General features: G+C 36.5%; 2 protein-coding genes across 6 annotated transcripts in view; one reads left to right on the top strand and one right to left on the bottom strand.

The window, feature by feature from the left end:
* NTN4 (netrin 4) overlaps positions 1–22,111 on the top strand; it is a 115,870-nt gene that overhangs the window by 17,560 nt on the left and 76,199 nt on the right. The gene's annotated exons all lie outside the window — the stretch shown is intronic.
* Positions 18,214–22,111, bottom strand: part of LOC143642817 (uncharacterized) — a 231,358-nt gene continuing 227,460 nt past the window's right edge. Inside the window, exon 4 of the transcript XR_013155894.1 lies at positions 18,214–19,071. The gene's annotated coding sequence lies outside the window, so the exon portion shown is untranslated. The remainder of the gene's footprint in view (positions 19,072–22,111) is intronic.

Below are 22,111 nucleotides of genomic sequence, written 5' to 3'. Positions count from 1 at the left end.
GTATAGTTCTGCTCCTCTTTAGCTCTCCTTCTTAAAAAGACTACTTGATAAAATGTTTAGCCACTTTGTAGATGGTCTAGCAAGCTGAGTGCAGCTCAGAGGACATATTACCTGGGGAGCTGGCCCCTGGTACTGTCATCCCCTAAGGCCATTTTCATCCTTGGTAAACTCCCAGCCGACAACTTCGTCACTTCAGTGGCCTGGGGAACAGGCGGAACTGATTCTGTTTCACTTAGATTGTTGCAGCCAATTCCCTGCCCCCACCCCTTTGTTAACTCAGCCGGATTATCTGCCAGCCTGACTGTCAATTTAGCTGGCATGTAACAAGAAATATTATTTTCTCATGAACTAGATAATATAATGATGTGTTGTTACGGAAATATTCAGATAAGGACATAACATTCTAATTCAAATGTAAAACTGATTCTAATTCAAATGTAAAACTGACTCTTCCTCTCCTCCCCTTCCTGGCTCCACTTTCCCTTCCCTCTCAAATAATGATATTGAAACTGCAATCTTGCTGTCCTTGTTTTGTCATGATTAGAGGTGAGTTCAAAAGGCTATATAAATTTTTTGTCTCGTATAGAACACTTTTTTTTTTTGCCTTTCACTTCTCTATCTACTGAATCAACTCCATTGCTTCCAAAAATAGCTATATTGGAAATACTATAGGCTTCTAAAACCTAAATATTGCTTACATTATGGAAAAACTGTTGAAGTGCACTTAGATTAAAAAAATAAAATTGGAAAAATGAATGTTCAGAAACAGAGGCTTACAATTTGACAGCTTAAAAGGAAAAATGTCTAGAAAATATTGCCATCAGGAGATTACAAGCATAAATAAACAGAAGTCATTTGCTGCTCAGAGTAGTAAGTGGCCCAGAAACCACGTGATAGGAGTATGAAACACTGTAAATATTTTAACTGGAGAATTAAGTTAATGGCAGCCATTAAATATTTGAAAGACTTTTATATTAAAAATGAAATAGACTTATTTTGTCTAACTCCATGACCAGTATGTAGAAGTTACAGGAGACAAATCTTGGCTTATGCAGAATAAATTTTTGATAATGAGAACATCTGAAAATGGAATATGCTGCCTGGTGAGGGTATTGGATCTAGTAGAGAACAGATGATATCAACTATTATGGAGGAATTTCCTGCATTAAGAAAGTTGAGTTAAATGTTCCTTAGTTTCTCTTCTGATTTTAAAAAATATTTTGAGCTGTTTTCTAACACTACTTTTGACAAATTTCAATTTTCAAAAATTGGAAGACAAATGAAATCTTATGCATTTATTCATTTTGTATCCAGAATACCTGCCATGATACCTGATAAAAAATATCTGCCCAATAACTAATGGTTGAATTAATAAATAAATGATTCTTTATTAAAAGGTTTAATGTTATATAAACTGGGATTTTATCTTATTTAATTATGACTTTGTCATTATTTAGAAACAAAAATAGCACTGGGGTGGTGCGACGATGGCTCAGCAGGCAGAGTTCTCACCTGACACACTGGAGACTCGGGTTCAATTCCCAGTGCCTGCCCATGCAAAAAAAAAAAAAAGAAAAGAAAAATGGCTCTAATCATGGGAAACACACCAGAATTTATATTAGCCAAGATTACAGCCTATCCAGGTTCTAAATAAATTTCTTTATTTTTTAAATCCATAAGAAAGAAGCCTTTTTAGCAGCTAAAATAAGATTTAATTTGTTGCTCTGTTTCTCCTGTGGGCTCAAAATTTCCATAGTGAGTTTTCTTGCTCTAGCTTAAACATCCTGAAAAATTCCTTACTACCAGATCCCTTTATAAACAGTATATTCTATGAGTAGAAGGAAATATAAACAAATCTCATAATATTTAGTTTTTTCTATCTTTATGAACCATATGAATTATACCTACCAGTCTAGGTCTATATGACCTTCGGTATATGTAGGTCAAAGTAGAGAAAAGAGTATCTATTTTTTACTGTTTAAGCCAATTACTGGTCTTTATTTCTGCAAGTCTCTGTATGGTCCTTCTAATTCTGCTTTTAGTTCTCTTCCTTAATTCAACTCTTGCAACTAATTTCAGACTTCAGCCTGGAACTTAATGGGGAAAAAGTATGTGAGATTTGTTGCTACTGGGAAAACTTTTCTTGGTAGTGATGAAGACCTATCGCCTAGGTCTCCGGCAAGTAAAGAACAAAGTGGCATGACCCTATGTACTACCTTGAACCAGGGTAACGGCAAATATTTGGCTGTGGTTGAGGGCAAGTTGGGAGGTCCTTCTGAAGTTCATTCGTTTGGAAGCCAGAATCTACCCACCAGGGTAACAGTGTTTAAAGCTTGATTTTTAAAAAACCCCAATCAGGACATTTTGGTTGCTCCAGATTAAAGTTCTTGAATGAAAAGTTTAAAACACATTCTAGTGTAAGTTTGCATTATGGAAATCCCCCTAAAGGCACACACATGTTCAATAAGAAACCTTGTTTTAAAGTCAAACTAATTGCCAACTGCGGTTTGCTGTAACACTTACTCAGGGGAGGTGTTTATTTTTAACTTATACATATATGCATTTATATAAGGAAGATTAATTGAGGGGATAAACAGATGGGAATAAAACCAATTTAAAGCCTTTTATATAGAAAAAATGCTAAAAAAGCTTTGCCACAATGTATAATTAATTTTACTGGCATTTAGGCTTGTTAGGGTTTAAATGTTGTCTCGCTCTTAAAGAGAGGGATAAAAGAACCATGTGTTTATAAAAATGTAGATATCATTAGATAGACTTACAGAATGGTTGTTAACAACTGAGTATTCATGGCTTCTCTTTTTTTCTAGTGTGACTAAAGTTTTATAGGTGAATTAGAGAACTAAGGACAATTTTTTAAATGTACTTCATTTAAAGGAGTTCCTCTGTTGTCCTACCTCAGGAAAATTCACTTTTGCAATATGTTGGATTTCACATTCTTCATTCAGTACTTTGATATTACAGTTAAGTTAATGAGGCATAGAAGAGTACAAATATAAATAGCTTTGTTCTGACCATACTGAATGAGTAGTTGGGTTAAAATGAAAGTCTAGACCCTTTTAGCTCAAGAAATGAAGTATCCATCCAGAGCTATTGTAATTTTCACCTACTTTTGAAAAATGAATATCTGAAATACTGATATTTAGATACTGAATATGCTTCCAATGACAATAAATTATATAGAAGAAATTTCTGCAAGTTTCATTTGCTCAAGAGAAAAATATCAAGTAGAATCTTCTACCCTTAGGGAAGAAGAGAACGTAGATTAGGGAGAGAATAAGAAAAAAATAGTATTTAAGTGTTCAAACTGATCTCCTCAAAATCAAATAGACTTTTCCTTTTGTCTCATACATGACCCTCCAAAAGTTATAAAAGTTATCAATTTGAAATGTTTTAAGCAGACCTCTTACAACCTGCTTTAAAGGAGCTTTTTAAAATATGAGGGGAGGGGACTTCTTCTAGCCATGAAGGCTAAATGCTATGGGAATCCCCTCCCATAGTAAAAAAAGAAAACAAAACCCCCAAAACTGTAAAACCAGACAAAATAGATGATACAACTGTTCTCAGACACTGGACAACAAACAAGCAGCACAGGTCTGTGATCCCTGAGAGAGAAGAAACAAAAATGGTAAGCCCTATGAGTGTCCCGTTTTACTGACTGGAGGCATTTCCAAGCCGCAGAGTGGGGAAGGGGAACCCAGAGTTCAGAGTTCTCACTGATTTGAGAAGACAGAGCTCAGTGCTCAAGGAGGCCAAGACAATAAAAATTTGTGGGGTTAGAGTGCTGGAGAAGAGGGAACTGCATAGAGGAGAGGTCCATAGATCTGTAGAAAGATCTCCTTGAATCTTTGCCTGAATACTGAGCTGCATATGTATGGGCTGAAACTCCACAAAAGAGGAGAAAGAAACCGTAGAGAGTAGTAGCTGAACAATTCTCAGTATTCCCACAAAGCTGGGAGTGGTTCATGTACCACCAACCAGAGTGGAAAGAACTCATAATTCACAGGCACCAGGTGGATTCCTCAGAAGGACTTAGCAGTCAGGTTAAATTAGCCCTAGATAAAGGCTACTTTACAGTCACTGTAGTAAACATTAAAAACAGTTCTAAAAAAGATCAAACTGATACCAAGAAAATTAATTGCATGTGTTAACAAAGCCTAATCTTTCTTAGCTTTTTATCAAAATCTAGCAACCAACAACATAAAATTCACAATGCCTGATGTTCAATTAAAAATTACCATGCATGAAAAGAGGCATTAAACTATGACTCCTGATCAGAATAAAAGTCACTTAATAGAAATAGAACCAGAAATGATGCAACTGATTTTTTAGCAGTGAAGGACATTAAAGCAACTATTATAAATATAGTCTATATGTTTAAGAAAACATGGACATGTTTATATCTTGGAAGATATAAAACAGACATTTTATATCTTCCAATAGAAATGGAAGATATAAAAAAGATCCAAATGGAACTTCTAAATATGAAAAATGCAGTATTTGAAGTGAAAAATCTACTGCAAGCGATGAATAGCAGATTAGATAGTGCAAAAGAAAAGCTTGGCAAACTTGAGAGCATAGTAAAATAGAAACTATAAAATAATGTAGCAGAGAGAAAAGAAGATTGAATGAAAACAGCATCAGTAACAAGTGGGTCAGTATTAAGCAGTCTAACATTTATGTAATTCTAGTCTAAAAGGAAACATAGCAGACTGAAAAATATAGTTGAAGGAATAATGGACAAATTTTTTCCAAATGTGATAAAAACTGTAATTCCACAGATCTAAGAATCTCAATAAATCTCAAGCAAAAGAATGATAAAGAAAACCACACCAAACAAAGTTGCCAAGATGATTTTATGAGGAAAGGATAGTCTTTTCAACAAATAGTTCTGGAACAATTTGGCATCCATATGCAAAAAAGGAAAAAAGAACCTCAACACTTAGTTCACACCAGGCAAACAATTAACTTGAAATGGACCAAATGTAAAGGCTAAAACTTTAAAATTTGTAGAAGGAAATTTATGAGAAAATATGTATGACCTTGAATTAGGTGACGACTCTTAAGTGGGACCCAAAAAGCACAGACCATAAAGGGAAAATATTGATTAATTGAACTTAATAAAATTTAAAAACTGTTGCTTTTCAGACACTGTTAAGGACATGAAAAGACAAGCTACAGACTGGAAGAAAATATTGGCAAATCACATATCTGAATATATATTTTATAGATCAGGATTTACAAAGAACTCATAATTCATAAGGAGAAAAATTACCAGAATAAAAAATGGGTACAAGATTTGAACTGACACTTCACCAGGATAATGTATGTCAAGCACATGAAAAGATACTCAATATCAATAGCCATCAAGGAAATGCAAATTAAAACCATAACAAGATACTTCTCACTTTCACTATAAAGGTTAAGATTAAGAAAACTGGCAATACTGAGTGTTCATGAGGATGTGGAGCAACTAGAACTCTGACCAAGAAAGAATTTTATTCTCAGCTTATCCATTTCCTTTAGCATTTTACTATAAACTGCAAGGAGAAGCCAGGCTGCACCTTCCACTTAGCTTGGACATCTCCTCAACTAAATACCCACGTTTCTCACTTTCAAGTTCTGCCTTCCATCCAACATCAGAACTCAATTTCTCCAAGTTCTCTGGCACTTGATAACAAGAATCACCTTTCTTCCAATTTCCAATAACACACTCATCATTTCCTTCTAAGTCCTCACCAAAAGTTCCTTTAGCATCCATATTTCTACCAACATTCTGTTTATGATGATTTGTGTATTCTCTAAGATGATAGGAATATTCTCTAAAGCTCTCATTTATTGTTAAGCCCTCATAGTTCTTCCAGCTTCTACCCATTAACCAATTCCAAAGTCATTTCCACATTTTAAGTATTTGTGAGAGCAGCATCCCACTTTCTGGTACCAAAAACTGTTTTAAGTTTCCTGGCTGCTAAAAGAAATACCAAACAATGGGAATTTATTGTCATGGTTTTGAGGCTAGGAAGAAGTCCCAAATCAAGGTGGCAGCAAGATGATGCTTTCTCTACGAAGACTGTAATATTCTGGAGCTGGCTGCTGGAAATCCTTGTTCCCTAGCTTTTTTTGTTACGTGGCTATGCACATGGTGATGCCTTCTACTTTCTCCTCCAGTTCCGCTATTTCTGGCTTTTTCCTGGCTGCTAGAACAGATGGGTATGACTGGGTCAAGTAATGGATCAGGCAGTGGTGGAAAGGCCTGGAGAGGAGCAAGAGCATGGAATTTTGTCAGAACAGAAAGGGGTTCAGTATGATTGGAGTATGAAGTTGAATACAAAGAAAGGGAGCAAAAGTGGGAGGGGTAGGCAAAAAAAAAAAAAAAGCAAGAAGATCAGTTGAGAAACCTTGTAATAATCTAGGTGAGAACAGGTTCCTGTCAGGCTGGCAATGTCTAGGGTAGCACTGGCAGACCTGTGCAGGGTGCTGGGCTGAGCACCATGAGCTGGATGCTAGGAATAAGGGCCTGGAGATGCTTGAAGTGTGGTCCCTGCTAACGTGAAAGGTCGGAGGCATCTCATCCCTGAGACATAAGAATGTTGAAATTAGGTCAGTTTTACAATGGCCTCTAAGCGATAAAATGAAAGGAATTGCCATACATCTTTTACTTTAAACAAAAGCTAGAAGTGATGAAACTTGGTGAGGAAGGCATGTCAAAAGTCGAAATAGGCCGAAAGCTGGGCCTCTTGTGCCAAACAATCAAGTTGCGAATGCAAAGAAAAAGTTCTTGAAGGAAATTAAAAATGCTGCTCCAGTGAACACAAATGATAAGAAAGTGAAACAGCATTATTGTTGATATGGAGAAAGTTCTAGTGGTCTGGTTAGAAGATCAAAATAGCCACAACATTCCCTTAAGCCAAAGACTAATACAGAACAAGGCCCTAACTCTCTCCAATTCTGTGAAGGCTGAGAGAGGTAAGGAAGTGGCAGAAGAAAAGTTTAAAGCTAGTTGAGGTTGGTTCGTGAGATTTAAGGAAATGCGAAGCCATCTCTGTAACATAAAAGTGCAAGATGAAGCAGTAAGTGCTGATGGAGAAGCTGCAGCAACTTATCCAGATCTAGCTCAGATACAGCATAATTCATTATTGTCTTATTTTAGGAAATTGCCACAGCCACCCCAACCTTCAGCAACCACAACCCTTATCTTTCAGCAGCCATTAACATTGAGGCAAGACTCTCTACCTGCAAAATTGATGACGACTCACTGAAGGCTCAGATGATGGTTAGCATTTTTTAGCAATAAGGTACTTTTAATTAAGGTTAAGGTGGAAAGTCTGGCTTTGAAATCTTCATGGAAGAGTACGTCCTTTCAATCTTGAATCTGCTTAAATGTTTTCATTGACTTATTAATGTATTACAGAGAATGTGCTTTGGATTGCTAAACTGAGTTAAGTATTGGAAAACACCAAAAAAAAAAATCTAGGCAAGAATTGATGGTGGCCTAAACTTTAGTAGAAGTAGTGGAAATGGAGAGAAATAGACAAATGCAGGAGATAGGTGGTAGAATAAACAGGACTTGATAAGTGACAGGTTTGGGGGGTAAGGTGGGAGTTAAGAGTGATCCCTAGGGTAAATTAACATACTCAGAAATGTACTATGCAGGTGGGGTTTGTGATTAGGGAAGATACTAGGTCTAGCCTAGGATGAGCTAGATGTTGACATGAGCACAGTTAATAGAAGTTCATCCAGAAAGACAAGATGTGGTGCTTAAGGGCACAGCAGTTTCCAGCATAGGTCAGTGTGCTGGTTTGAAAGGATGTATGGACCCTAGAAAAGCCATGTTTTAATCAAAATCCCATTTCATAAAGGTAGAATAATCCCTATACAATACTGTATGTTTGAATCTATAATTAGATCGTCTCCCTGGAGATATAACCCAATCAAGAGTGGTTGTTAAGCTGGATTAGGGGAGATGTGTCTCCATCCATTTGGGTGGGTCTTGATTGGTTTACTGGAATCCTATAAAAGAGGAAACATTTTGGAGAATGGGAGATCCCTCAGAGAGAATGACATAGCCACGAGAAGCAGCATCCACCAGCCAGCAAACTTTGGAGATGAAGAAGGAAAACACCTCCTGGGGAGCTTCATGAAACAGGAAGCCAGGAGAGAAAGCTAGCAGATGACTCCATGTTCGCCATGTGCCCCTCCAGCTGAGAGAGAAACCCTCACTAGGTTTGCCATGTGCCTTCTCACTTGAGAGAGAAACTCTGAACATCATCGGCCTTCTCGAACCAAGATATCTTTCTCTGGATGCCTTTGATTGGACATTTCTATAGACTTGCTTTAATTGGCACATTTTCTTGGCCTTAGAACTGTAAACTAGCAACTTATTAAATTCCCCTTTTAAAAAACCATTCTGTTCCTGGTATATTGCATTCCAGCAACTAGCAAACTAGAACAGTCAGTTAAGCAGAAGGTATGGAAGATTCAAGGTAAAGTGGCAAGGTATTAAAAAAATGTGGGCCAAACTTAGCGACAACAGAGGTGATCGATGTGGTGGAGTTAACCCAAGTAGACAGACAGTCTGCACCTGTGAGGCCTGCCAGTGAATCCTAGCCACTGGTCTGCATCCACGATGAGACTCAGTTCTGAAAGAAGGGAGATTGGCAAAAAACAGAGCCCCCCACCCTGCCAGTAAAAGGCTACATACCTACCAATTTTATTTATAAAAAGCAGTGATTTTTCAAAGCATTTCAACATCTGATGCCTTTTCCAAAATCTTCACTGTATTCCGGTGAGCCAGGCAAGAAGGTCATTGCTTTTATCAAGGGTAGCTAAAGTTAGCCAATCTCATCCATTAGTAAAATAAAGGTGACACAATTAGTCACATCCAATATTACAATGACCACTGGTGGTGAGATAAGTCATATACCATTTTCTTTCATTGTATATTTTAAAATTAACTTTAATCTGAAACAGCTACCTGCAAAAACAAATATAAAGTGGGATATAATGGGAAAATCATGAAATTGGAGGTTAAGAGCCTAGGTTCTAATCTTAACTCTTTCACCTACCTTTGGCAAGTCACTTTAAGCCTCAGTTTCCACTTGCTAAATTAGATCACTGATTGCTTATGACTCTTCTAACACTCAAATCTTAACTCCAAGTGTTGCGGGTAAAGGAAAAGCTAGGATTCCACATCCATTGGAGAGTAATTCTTATGATTTTTAGCCCCAATTTTTATTTTTATTTTGTTCTTCCATCTTGTTTGTTAGTCCTCCTTGCAGTTGTGTCATTTCCCTTCTCCCTGAAGCTATTTAAGAAGCTGCCTTTTCATCACTTTGCAACCGTAAATATGCCCTTGAAACATGCAAAGAGGCTTTTGTGTACTTACAAATCGAGGTTATTATCGTACAAGTAAGTCACTTGAGTGCACTGCATTCCTCAGCTTGCTCCATTCAGAGCTTTATTAGGTTATATTGTCCTATCTCAGAGGGACTGGTTGAGTAGATAAGACTCTTGCACTTTAAAAGGTGGGCTATCTGATGAAACAGGGTGCCTACCGCTGCAGAGCATGAGCGAAAGGACTTTGCTTTTGCCCCAAAGACAGACACACTTCTCAAAGACAAGTAGGTGCTTCACTTAAAGTGGCGCAGTCAAGGACCTGCGTTCTAAAATTAAACCAACCAGCTGCTCCGCTGCAGACGTTCAGTGGCAATTATGCTATCTTCTCTCCCAAACCAGAACTCCTACTCGCTGCAATCCTTTCAAAGCCTGAGTGTTCACATACTTTTCAAAGGCCACCTATCCACAAAAGCAGAAAACTTGTTTCAGGAACATGTTAGGGTGCCTGTACTCATCTCACAGAATTTATGCTTTTTGAGTTTTTCACTCAAATACCTAAAGCTTCAACATAAATGGTGCCAGTGATGGCCTTCAGAAGCCAATAGAAGTAGAATTATCCTTGTTATAGTGATGGCAATACAAAACTAGAGTGTATGGATCCCACTAAATTTTAGGAACCTCAAAAGTTTGAGAGTTTTAAGATTGAGATAGCTAGATAAATAGTAGTGATGGAGACAAATAGATCAGTTTCTATGTTTAGGTGTCATTAACCTAACAATAGTCAGACTAGTTTTCAATGTATAATAATAAGATTCTACTGAATTAACTGGATGCTGTTTGCTCATAAACAACCACATAAAATAAATGATGATTTTATAATATATATGGAAATTTTTCTCAATACAGATGCTATTCTGACCAGGCTTAAATAGAGCAGGAAGGAAGTTCATTTTGTATATAGAAATAGTTTTTACTGTGAAGGTGATTTGTGTTTTTATTAGATTATATTAGGCAAAAGGCTTATGCCCTAAACATTTTGTATTCATTCTTGCAGTTGGTAGAAATTTATTATTGAAAATACGTTGTTCTAGTTTGCTAGCTGCTGGAATGCAATATACCAGAAACAGAATGGCTTTTAAAAAGGGGAATTTAATGAGTTGCTAGTTTACAGTTCTAAGGCTGAGAAAATGTCCCAATTACAACAAGTCTATAGAAATGTCCAATCAAAGGCATCTAGGGAAAGATACCTTGGTTCAAGAAGGCCGATGAAGTTCAGGGTTTCTCTCCCAAGTGAGAAGGCACGTGGCGAACACAGGGCTTCTCTCTCAGCTGGAAGGGCACATGGCGAACACGGCGTCATCTGCTAGATTTCTCTCCTGGCTTCCTGTTTCATGAAGCTCCCCAGGAGGCATCTTCCTTCTTCATCTTCAAAGATCGCTGGCTGAAGGACTCTCTGCTTCGTAGTGTCACTCTCTCTGAATCTCTCATTCTCCAAAATATTTCCTCTTTATAGGACTCCAATAAACCAAGCAAGACCCACTCAAATGGGTGGAGACATGTCATCCCCTAATCCAGTTTAACTACCATTCTTAACTAAATCACATCAACCAGGGAGATGATCTCATTACAGTTTCAAATATACAGTATTGAATAGGGATGATTCTACCTTTATGAAATGGGATTTATATTAAAGCATGGCTTTTCTTAGGGGGCATACTTCCTTTCAAACCAGCACATACGTTATTCAATTTTGGCATTCAAAAATAGTCTAGCATTGATTAATATCGATAAACATTAAATCAATTTTTTCTATACAGTAAAATTTTACTAGTTGTGTTGGTGATAGTATAAGTTTAGCATAAAACTGAAATACTCTGTATAATGTAAAGCTTATTTATGAGGTACTGTGTACCTAGTATTTCCTGTTATGAACAAAATGCATATTATAAAAACAAAATTTTATTATAATCATACTATTATTCTTACATCAGAAAATTAAAACAAACCTGTCAAGACATGATTCCATATTGACTCATTCATTCCATTAGTATTATTAAGAATCTCTATGACACTGTATTAAATGATGATGATATAAAAATGCATCAGAGTAAACATAAAAAAACACAATATGAAGTAGATTATAATAACTATCATAAATTACTCATGAAGTCTGAATGAGGGTTTATATGTCTATTGAAAGATACAAATTATTAAAACATATAATCACTGAATAAACTTATTAGTCTAGATGCTTACATTTTCAAATTTCTTATTTTGTTATGCCCAATTTAAAAACTGATCTGTTTTTCATGTTTTCTTATCCATACTTCTAGCTTTATTATAAAACTTTCAATTTGTCATGTTTATAGTATCTTTATATATTAGGACATAATCAATTGCAATTTTATGAATTGTATTTTTTAAAAGTTAATCTGCCTAGGGTGTCTAAAGTTCAGCTTTTATCTTAGATGGAATAAAAAGCACCAAATTTACCCTTTTGCTCAAAACAATTAAAACACTGGACCAAATATATGAAAGAACAGTTTTCAGGTATTGGACATAGGAAGAAGACAGTGATCCCTGAGAGAGGGACAGCGAATAAGGTAAGCCCTATGATTGCCCCAGCTTATGGCCTAGAGATTTTCCAGGCTACAGTGCAGGGAAAAGGAACCAAGGTGAAGCTTTTTGGACTTAGTGAATTAAGTTGCTGAGAGTTTGGGAAGGTCAAGGTGGCTAAGTTTGCAGGGCAAAGGACCAGAGAGGAGAGACTTGTCTTGAGAGAGAGTTCCAGAGATCTGCAAATGGTCCCCCACAAGTCTTCAGCTGTATACTGATCAACACACATGTGTAAAAAATTACCCAAGGCCAGCAAAAGGACCACCCAAAATGAGTGAAGGGAATCAGAGATCACATGGGGCTAAGAATTGTCAGCCACAGTGGAAAACCTCATAATTATAGGGGTATCAAGTAGAATAATTTGAACGGTATTGCTCAGTAGAGAGGAACATTACTCTTATACTAACAAAACTTACCTAATACTTTATAAAGGCAGCTCTCAAAAGAGAGCTATTCCAATCAACTGCATATCAGGAAAAAGCTCAAGAATAGTGTTCTAGTTTGTGAGCTGCTGGAATGCAACACACCAGAGACAGATTGGCTTTTAATAAAAGGGGATTTATTTCATTTGTTCTTCAGAAGAAAGGCAGCTAACTTTCATCTGAGGTTCTTTCTTATGTGGCAAGGCTCAGGGTAATCTCTGCTGGCCTTCTCTCCAGGCCTCTGGGTTCCAACAACTTTCCCTGGGGTGATTCCTTTCTGCATCTCCAAAGGCCTGGGCTGAGTTGCGAGTGCTGAGGTATGCCGAGGTGCTTGGGCTGTGCTACTCTGCTCTCTCTCATTTAAGCACCAGCCAATTAAGTCAAATGTCATTCATTGCAGCAGGCATGCCTCCTAGCTGACTGCAGATGTAATCTGCAGATAAGGTTCATGTACCATTGGCTCATGTCCACAACAACAGAGCTAAGTGACTTCACCTGGCCAAGTTGACAACTGAATTTAACTACCACAAATAGTAATAGGCATTCAAAAATATCCAGCATCCAAAATTTATATTTTGGGTAGTGCATTCCCTAATTTAACTTTTATGGTCACTTTAGTTGAACACCATATATACATGAAATCTTGAATAAGGCATGAGATTTTGCCCAGGTTAGTGTGATGCTCCAATATATCCCAGAGTAATTTGGGTAGTGAATAAAGAAGTATTTGCAAAGTCTCCTTGGGGGACTGGGGAAAAGGGAGGAAATATTCAACCTCCCCATTTGGAGAATTTCTGATACTCTCGCAAGCAATGGGAACAACCAAATCAATAGGCTGAGCCCTCGATCTTGGGGTTTGCCCCTATGAAACTTATTCCTGAAAGAACAGGCTAAGCCTACTTAAAATTATGCCTAGGAGTCACTCCCAGAGAACTTTTGTTGCTCAGATGTGGCCTCTCTCCCTAAGTCAGCTTGGCAGGTGAATTTACTACCCTCTTTCCTACATGGGACATGACTCCCAGGGGTATAAATCTCCTTGGCAATGTGGGACAGAAATCCCAGGATGAGCGGGACCTGGCATCAAGGGGTTGAGAAAGCCTTCTTGACCAAAATGGGGAAGAGAGAAATGAGACAAAATGAAGTTTCAGTGGCTGAGAAATTTCAAACAGTCGAGAGGTTATCCTGGGTTATATAATTCTTATGCGTCATACAGATATCCCTTCTTAGTTTATGATGTACCAGAGTGGCTGAAGGAAAGACCCTGAAACTGTTGCTCTGTGTTCCAGTAGCCTTGATTCTTGAAGACAATTGTATAAAATATAACTTTTACAATATGACTGTGATTGTGAAAACCTTGTGTCTGATGCTTCTTTTATCCAGGGTATGGACAGATGAGCAAAAAATTATGGATAAAAATAAATAAATAATGGGGACAAAGGGTAAAATAAATTGGGTAGATGGAAATACTAGTGGTCAATAAGAAGGAGTGGTAAGGGATATGGTATGTATGAATTTCTTTCTTTTTTCTTTTTATTTCTTTTTCTGGAGTGATGAAAATATCCTAATAAATGATCATGGTGATGAATACATAAACTATGTGATGATATTGTGAGCCACTGATGAATACATAAACTATGTGATGATATTGTGAGCCACTGATTGTACATCATGTATGGAATGTATGTGTGTGAAGATTTCTCAATAAAAATATTAAAATATATATATATATATACATCCAGCAGCCAATGAGATAAAACTCACAATGTCTGGAACCAAATCAAGACGTGCAAAGAAGCAAGAAAATACAATCAATAGTGAAGAGAAAAAATAAATCAGTAGCAAAAGACCCAAAAATGATGCAAATTATATAATTAGCAGTCAAGGACATTAAAACATTATTAAAGATGTATTTCCTATATTCAAAAATACAGAAGATTGAATATGTTAAGCAGAGGCATAGAAATTATAGGGGGGAAAACAAATTGAACATCCATGGTTGAAAAATAAGAAGTCTGATATGAAAAATGTAGATTCAACATTGCAGAGAAAAGATTAGTGAAGTACAACACATAGAAATGATCATTATGAAACACTGGGAGATAAAAGACAAAAAAAGAAATGATAGAGCATCAGTGAGCTGTAGGACAACTTCAAGAAATCTAGTTTATGTATAACTGGAGTCCAGGAAGAGGAGAGAAAAGGAACAGAAAAAAATATTAAGAAATAAAATTGGGCTAAAAACTTTCCAGATTTGATTATAAATCCACAGGTCCAAAAAGTGCAACAAACTTTAACACAAGAAACAAGAATACTACACTAAGGCAAATCATAATTAAATTGCTTAAAACCAATGATACAGAGAAAATCTTAAGAACATTCAGAGGAAAAGTAGCAAATTACATAAGAGGAACAAATATAAGAATTACAATAGACTTTTTGTCAGAAATAATGCAAGCCAAAAGACAGCAGGGCAAGATTTTTAAAGTATGGAAAAAAAAGAACTGTCAACCTAGAATTCTATACTCACCAAAAATATCTTTGAAAAATGAAGATAAAGACTTTTTCAGACATAGAAAAGCCTTCAGTAATTTCATCATCAGCAGACCTGCATTATAGGAAATATTAAATGAAATCAGAAAATGAGACTAGATGGAATTCTGCATCTATACAAAGGAAAGAAGAAACAGAAAGGAAAAATATGTAGATAAATATAAAATACATTTTTTTACTTGAGAAATGTCTTTAAAGGATAATTGATTTTTTTAAAGCAAAATATTAACAATATGTTGTGGAATCCATAATATATATAAAATTAAGGTGTATGATAATGATAGCACAAAGGTTGAGAGCAGAGAAATGGGAGTATATTTCTGTAAATTTCTTGTGTTATTTTTGAAGTAATAAATATCATTTGAAAGTAGACTGTGCTAAGTTAAAGTAACCTTTATTTAAAAAAAGTTACAACTAATAAACCAAACAAGGGAGATAAAAATGGGATCCTAAAAACAATTCAATTAATCCAAATGAATCCAGGAGAAAAAAAAAGAAAAAGGGAGCAGAATAGAAAAAAAAAGCCAGCAAAATACTAGATTTAAATACAATCACATCAACAATCACATTAAATATAAATGGTCTAGACACTCCGATTAAAAGGCATATACTTCCAGATTGGATTAAAAAAAGACCAACTCTGCTTTAAACATAGTAGGTTAAAAGTAAAAGGATAGGAAAAGATATATCATGCAGACACTAATCAAAAAGTTTGAGGACCTACAGTACTATCAGACAAAGTACATTTTTATGCATCTAATGAGAGGACTTCAAAATCATGAAGCAAAACTTGATATAACTACAAGGAGAAACAGATAAAATGATATGGTTGAAAGTTTCAATGCCTCTCTCTACATGTAATTGATAGAACAAGTAGAAGTAAGTCAGAAAAGTTACAGAAGACTTGAACAACCCTGTCAACTAAATTGATCCAATTAACACTTAAAGAGCACTCCACCAACAACCATAGATACACAATCTTTTCAAGTGCACAAGGAACCATTACCATAATAGACATTTATTAACTAGGTCATAAAAAAGTTTTGATAAATGTAAAAGAATCAAATCATACAAAGTATGGTCTCTGATCATAATGGAATTAAATTAGAAATAACAAGAAAGTACCTGGGAAATCCCCAAATATTTGGATTTATCACATTTTTAAATAACCTATGGGTCAAAGAAGAAATAAAAGAAGAGTATGAAAATATTTTGAACTAAATGAAAATAAAGTACAAATGCCAAATTTTGTGGTATGCACCTAAAGAGGTACTTAGGAAAAATGAATAAAGCTGTCAAATCAATAATGTAAAGCTCCATTTTAAGAAATTAGAAAAATAAAGGCAAAGTAAAGCCAAGGTTAGCAGAAGAAAAGAAATAAGTAAAAATAAAAGCAGAAATCAATCAAATAGACAAACAGAAAAACAATAGGAAAAATCTTTGACACCAAAAGCTACTTCTTTGAAACCTTGAAGATGTCTGAGGTTTTTAAAAACCATTAAAGACAAGTGTGGTTGTGACCCTGGAGCTTCCACTTTTAGTAAATAAGAAAACCAGATACTGTGGAAAAGAGCTGAAATTTATATTTATTTGGCTACTTTCTCATGTCTGCATGATCTTTCTCGCAAAGAATATGAAAGATCTTGAATGGTACTGAAAAGAAGGAATCTATTAAGCCTTTTTAAAATGTATAACATAATTTTGCATCAGCATGTACTCTTATCAAGAGTGCCAAACTTAGGATTAGGGCATCTAGCTTTCTTTATTCTTCTAATTTCAATTCATTGCTTGGCTTCTCCTTTTTAAAATGGTATTTGTAGAAATAGTTCATTCATTCACTTATTCATTCACCAGTAACTATGAAATTCTACAATGCACCAGAGACTGTGGGAAATGCTAGGAGACACAGCTGTTAACCAGGTAGACAAGATTCCTGTCCTCTGAATACTGAGTCTAATGTGGGATACACACAAGTAAATAGGCAATATGTTATAGTAGTGTAAAAGTGCTATGATGGGGATATAAGTACCAGCGCCAATGGAGTGTGCTAGTTTGAAGCTATTATGTACTCCAGAAAAGCCATCATTCAGTATTTCTGGATGGAATCTTTTTTATTGTTTCCATGGAGATATGACCCACCCAATTGTGGGTGGTAACTTTTGATTAGATGATTTCCATGGAGATGTGTCTCCATCCATTCAAGGTGAGGTTGCTTACTGGGGCCCTTTAAGAGGGAACATTTTGGAAAAAGCTTTAGAGCCACCAAAACAGGCAGAGTCCACACAGCCAGAGAGCATTGGCGATGTAGAAGGAAAATGCTCCCAGGGGAGCTTCATGAAACTAGAAGCTGGGAGAGAAAGCTAGCAGATGTTGCCATGTGCCTTTACAGCTGACAGAGGTGTTCTGGACCCATTGGCTTTCTTGAGTCAAGGTATCTTTCCCTGGATGCCTTAATTTGGACACTTAATCGGGACATTTTCATGGCCTTAGAACTGTAAACTTGCAACTTGATAAATTCTCTTTTTTAAAAGCCATTTCGGTTCTGGTATATCGCATTCTGGCAACTTGCAAACTAGAACAGGAGTCCACAGGGTGGGTAATCAATTTGGACCTGAAATAGTCCTCAAACAAGCATTTTAAAATAAATGTTTTTTTTCTGTGATAACTACATTTCTTGAGTTATTATGATTCAACATAGGCAATAAAATTCTAGATATGGAAATATGTAGATAGACCAATGTTCTGTTCACACTGCGTTGATTTTCTGTTTAAATTTTTATGTCAGAGCATAAATAAGACATGTGGAATGCTGTATCTACTAATTCCAGTATTGTTGAGAGCTTTTTGTGAGTATTCTAGAAAAGAAAGAAGAGATGGGTGATTTTCACCTGTTTTGAATTTTTTAAGGGTATCTTTTTGACATTGGGCTATAAGACATGGTAGATGCTGAGCCAGGAATCCAGGTCCTCAGGCACAGTTGGAGGATCCAGGCTTGGAATGGCAAGCCCAGAGCAATGGGAAAATTCCGAAGATTAGGTCGGAAAGGGTCCAGGATTCATTCAGAAGTTCCGGTATTTTAAAAGTTATACATTTCCTTTGACTCACTGATTTCACATTTAGAAATATGTCCTCAGGAAATAATCAGAAATGTCCCCGAAGTTTTAGCTACAAGATTGTTGTAGTGCTGAAACGTTGGAGAAAACCTGGATGCCTAACAATAGTAGCCTGGTGAAATAAATTATGTTACCTGCATAATGGAATTCCAGGCAGGCTTTTAAAAGTAGTTAGCAGTGTTTCTCAACTTTATTTTGCATCAAAATCACCTGGTGGGCCTGCTGAACCATAGACTGTTGCGCTCCAGAGTTTCTGACCAGAAGGGCCCAAGAGTTTGTAGTTCTGACAAGTTCCCAGGTTGATATTTGACGCTATTGGTCCAGACGCCACACTTTGAGAACCACTGGTGAAGAGGTATATTTATTGCCTTGGGAACATACTCACAAGGTATTGTTAAGTTGAAACAAAGCTGTTTACATTATACTCTGTATGTGTGGTATGCATACAGATATCTTGATGAAAGATACTGAGTTGGTATCCCTGCTTATCTTTGGGGTCGATCACCTTGTAGGTACTTATTGTCTTCTACATTTTGAATGACATTTTTTTTGTAATGAGCATATTTTTATCACCAAAAAATAATTAACTTTTTAAATTTGAAAAATAAGGTCACTAAATCCTGGTCAATAGCACTAACAAGCTGGAAATATTGAAGTAAGCTTGACCCTAGTCGCCCTCTGGCTTTTTAAATATATCTTGTTCGGAGTGTATATTCAGTCATATGAATATGTGTATTCAATCATAGACAGAGAAACAGTGATAGGCCTATAATACATCCTGTTCCTTATAGGGACAAGAATATAAAAGGCTTAGAGTCTATGGAAGGCTTCTGTACCTTTTCTTAGTTCATTTCAGTCGTACCATGCAGGCTTCTTCTGAGGAAGTTGGAAGAAAAACTGGGTGGGACCCAAAGGGCGACCTGCCAGGAGTTTGAAGCATCTGGATTGGCGCGCGCTTTGTTTCCTGATGCGGGGTAGATCCATTTCCCAGGGTATCAGATTAGGGCGTCTCTTTTCTAGAGAAAAGATTTCATGGTTTAAATTCCCGTTCTCTTTTGTGTCTGTAGTACTGGGCTGTCTCCTTTCCAGCATGCAGCCCCGGAGGTCATGATGTCCCTCCCCGCTGATGCCCGCGTGCCAACTGTGGTGTCATGCACACGCAGCACAGAGCCACCATTCAGCACCACAGGCTGGGTTCAGGAAGTAAAAGAGCTTCTAAATGCCTACAAACCTTGACAGATCTTCCCCTGGCCTCGCATGTGCTGAACAGTTCTCAATGTGAGGGACGGGTGGGGTGGGGAGGAGGCCAAGGGTAAATGTCAAGACAGGAACAGAGAGAGCAAACAGTGGCCACCAATGTTCAGGAAAAGGAAGGGTGGGCAGGCAGCATAGAGAAGGACACCATAGACTTTTCACTGGAATACCTATTTAGTTAGCACTTTCCCATGTCCTTGCATTATTGTAGTTGATAAAATAGGAAGTAGCCACATCATTTATTGAATTTAGAGCAAAAGTTCTTCAGGAATGCGGAACAGAAATGTCAGTATTTGTGATTCATATTGAAAAGAAGTTCCACAGAAAGCTCACGATGAATTAAATGTGGTTTTTTGATGATACAAAATATAAAATCATGTTCTAATTTAGGCTGTTGTTAAAAGAAAAAGACATTACTTCTACAATGACTCTCAAATATATGACATTATTTTTGAAAAATGTTATTCCATAATATGTTGTTTCTCACCATTTTACATGTGGATGATTTGGTCAGAATATTGTTTGATTTTTAAGATGAAAATTTTTCTAAGTTTTTCAAGTTCAAAACCAGGTTAATTATTCAGTTTTTTTCCCTATTATTGTTATGATAGAAGCTCTTATACTATATTATTGTTATGATAGAAGCTCTTATACTTTTAGTATGTGAATCTGTTTAGGACTCTATGTATGGAAGTTATTTGAAATTTAAAGAGGACTTCATTGTAAAAAAAAAAATCTCACTTATTGTATGGATGCCAAGAACAATGATATAATTAGTCCATTTATTCACCAAGAATCTACTGAACACCTACTATGTCCAGGTACTGCTTTGGGTGCTGGGGAAACAGCAGTTACTGAAACAAAGTCTCTACCCTCATGGAGTTTACATTCTAGATTGGGAAGACAGTAAAGCAATAAACAACTACAGATATACTGAGGAAGGTGGTAATAAATATTAAGAACAAAAAGTCCCTATAAGACGTATTTTATTCTGAGAAAAATGGAAATTCCTTGGGTGGAAGTGAGTATATGCAGTGGCCGGGTTCCACTTCCATTTATAGAAAATCAATCTGGCTGCTGAATGGAGAATAGAGTGTAGGAGACCAAGTGTCCGCTGAATTATCACTCCCCTTAACCCCAAGATTATATTTCATTGAGAACAGATCTGTGCCAGTGTACCTGGAGATGTGATCCTACACAGTTAATTCCTGCCTTTTCATACTTTTGAAGTGTAAAATTGATTCCTAAAATGAACATTTTATATCCACAGTATTCATTAAAGAAGTTCTATTTCTGGACAGTTACCTTTATTTATTTATTTATTGTGAAATATACATACAAAAAAAGCAATAAATTTCAAAGTGCATTGTATCAAGTAGTTATAGAACAGATTTCAGAGTTTGATATGGCTTACAGTTCCATAATTCTGGGTTTTTCCTTCTAGCTGCTCCACAACACTGGAGATTAACAGAAATGTCAATATAATGACTCATCAGTCATACTCATTTGTTAAATCCTTTCTTCTCTGCTATAACTCCACCTTCTCCTTTGATCTTTCTCCCGATCTTTAAGGTTATTTGGGCTATACCCATTCTAACTTTTTCATGTTGGAAAAGGCTGTCAATAATATGGGATGGGGGATGGAACTAGTTTATGTTCTGGAGAGGCTGGCCCCTCTGGGTTTCAGAACTTATCTGGTCTAGGAACCCATCTGAAGGTTGTAGGTTTCTGTAAAGTAATCATAGTGCCTGGAACGTTTGTAGAATCTCAGAGCCCTAGGTGTTCTTTAAGGTTGGAAGGAATGGTTTTGGCTGGGGTTTGGCAAACCAAGGCAAATAGTATATCTAGCTGAAACTTGCATAAGAGTAGCCTCCAGTATAGCCTCTCAACTCTATTTGAACTCTCTTAGCCTCTGATACCTTATTTTGTTGTAATTCTTTTCCCCATTTTGGTCAGAAAGGCTTTGTCCATCCCATGGTGCCAGGACTAGGCTCATCCAAAAGTTACTTTTAGATACTGTTCTAGTTTGCAAGCTGCTGGAATACAATATATCAGAACTGGAATGGCTTTTTAAAAGAGGAATTTATTAAGTTGCAAGTTTACAGGTATAAGGCCGTGAAAATGTCCAAATTAAGGCAAGGTTATAAAAATGTCCAAATTAAGACATCCAGGGAAAGATATCTTGACTGAAGAAGGCCAATGATATTCAGGGTTTCTCTGTCAACTGGAAAGGCACATGGCAACATCTGCTAGCTTTCTGTTCAGGCTTCTTCAGTGGCTTCCTGGGGCTCTGGCCATTCTATTGGCTCTGTCTGTTCTGGTGGCTCTAAAGCTTTTTCCAAAATGATTCCCTCTTAAAGGCTCCAGTAAGCAACCCCACCTTGAATGGGTGGAGACACATCTCCATGGAAACCATCTAATCAAAAGTTACTACCCATAATTGGGTGGGTCACATCTCCATGGAAACAATAAAAAGATCCTCCCAGCAATATTGAACATGGATTAAAGAACTTGGCCTTTCTGAGGTACGTAACAGATTCAAACCAGCACAGTTACATTCTCCCTAAATGGGAATTCTACTTTTTGACAATTACTTTCTTTTTATACTACGTGGTTATTAAAATATTTTTGTTTTTTTGTCAACAGAGTTTTAAAACATATTTAAAAGCCAAGAGATACTTAAGAATTTTTCAGGAGAACATTTTGTGTCTATTACTATGTTAATTAATGAGACTGCTTGAGGTTTTGCTCTGTTTTTGTCTTTTTGAAAACACGCATACCAAAGTATGACTCAGTGTTGGG

This window comes from Tamandua tetradactyla, chromosome 7, assembly GCF_023851605.1.
Source record: "Tamandua tetradactyla isolate mTamTet1 chromosome 7, mTamTet1.pri, whole genome shotgun sequence".
NCBI lineage: Eukaryota > Metazoa > Chordata > Mammalia > Pilosa > Myrmecophagidae > Tamandua > Tamandua tetradactyla.
This window is presented reverse-complemented; position numbering and strand designations above follow the sequence as displayed.